This window comes from Cynoglossus semilaevis, unplaced genomic scaffold (assembly GCF_000523025.1).
Source record: "Cynoglossus semilaevis isolate Cse_v1.0 unplaced genomic scaffold, Cse_v1.0 scaffold6211, whole genome shotgun sequence".
NCBI classification, from domain to species: Eukaryota; Metazoa; Chordata; class Actinopteri; order Pleuronectiformes; family Cynoglossidae; genus Cynoglossus; species Cynoglossus semilaevis.
The window spans coordinates 1-1,400 of record NW_007585755.1 but is presented as its reverse complement, the minus strand read 5'-3'; the positions used below and the strand labels follow the sequence as shown (position 1 = coordinate 1,400).

Genomic DNA, 1,400 nt, shown 5'->3' with positions numbered 1-1,400 from the left:
AAGGAAGAACATGGACATGATCAAAAAGAAACGCTAACAACACACGAGTGTGTACTCCTCCTGTAGCCTCCGTGTTTGTTTGACATTGTTCTGACGTGGCTCCATTACAATTGAATACATATTTATGGCGATTCATCTGTAATTTTTTTTTAAAGTACCAACCAGTTTAGCATCTAAATATGTGGCATTTTTTATTGGGAACATTTCACACCTAATAAACTGCTGTACTTAAGGTTCGAACACATCCAGGTGTTTTTCGTCATGAAACTTAAAGAATGAACATGTGAGCATCCTGCGTGACATCACCTTGAACACTTCTCTGCGGTCGGTGATGCCAGTGTTTTGGCTGTAGATGGTGCCTGTCAGCTGATCAACCGCTGACAGCAGCTGAGCTTCTGTCGCCATGGAAACAACAGGCAGGAGTACAGCTGGGAAAAAAGGTGTGTGTGTGTGTGTATGTGTTCACCGTCACTCTGGCTGTGGATGTGTTCACAACAGAGCTGCCAGGGACGCTCTGACGACGCACCGCTCTCTCAGGAACATCTGGAGAAAAAAAAAACATTTCATTCAGATTTTTTTCCCCAAAAAAGTTTTCAATAAAAAGTCTGTTAAAATCAGTTCAAATTCCTAAACTAATTTTACAGGGTCACAGAAGGTCACATGACATTTGTTCCTGTGAACAACAACAAGGTTTCAATCTCCTGGTCATTTTTTTTTTAATTTTTCCTTTCATTGTAAGTGATTAGGACATCCTCTAGATTAAATACTAACAGGTGTTCAATAACCCCAATAGGTGGCAGTAATGCAACTCACATGCTATGGACCTGCTAGTGAAGCCCAGAGAAGGAGAGACTGCAGTTAGGAGGGTTAGCTTAGCCTATAACCCCACTAATGTGCATTTAATGCAATATGTAAACTGCTAACATCCGTGTAATAGAATCTAGCATGGGCAAACTAAGGCGCAGGGGCTGGTTTCCCCAATAGATGGCGTAGAAAATGATAAAATCATTTTAGCCTTTATGTATGACTTTTACATGCCATTTATCTTAGTTCACACGACCGTCTCTCTGCCGCTGCCCCGGCATCCCTACAGCGCCTCTTGTGGAGGCCTGTGAGGGTGAGGGTGCATCGTGTGTGTTTTTTTTTTTCACCTTTGTGTGTTGGACTAGGAAGTGATGAGGTCTCTTGCATGTTGTATCTCAGAAGCCAAACTGGACAAGTCTCTGTCTTCTCCATTACAGGCTCGACCTAACCCAGAAGTAAAAAAAAAACAAAACACAACCCACTGAGGACTGTAGTGAAACAGACAAAATTCATCAGATGAAATCCGACGAGAGGATATTTAAGAAAATCATTTTTTTACTTACCTCTAAGTTGTCAAGCATTAGCAAATGTGACTC

The 1,400-nt window shown here is 41.6% G+C and overlaps 1 long non-coding RNA gene across 1 annotated transcript; it reads right to left on the bottom strand.

Annotated features, from left to right (window-relative positions):
• Window positions 1–361: 361 nt before the first annotated feature.
• LOC103399125 (uncharacterized) lies at window positions 362–1,400 on the bottom strand. Its single transcript, XR_523587.2, has 3 exons — window positions 1,368–1,400; window positions 1,152–1,248; window positions 362–543 (listed from the first exon to the last, which is right to left on the bottom strand). It is a non-coding gene; the product is annotated as an uncharacterized LOC103399125 (long non-coding RNA).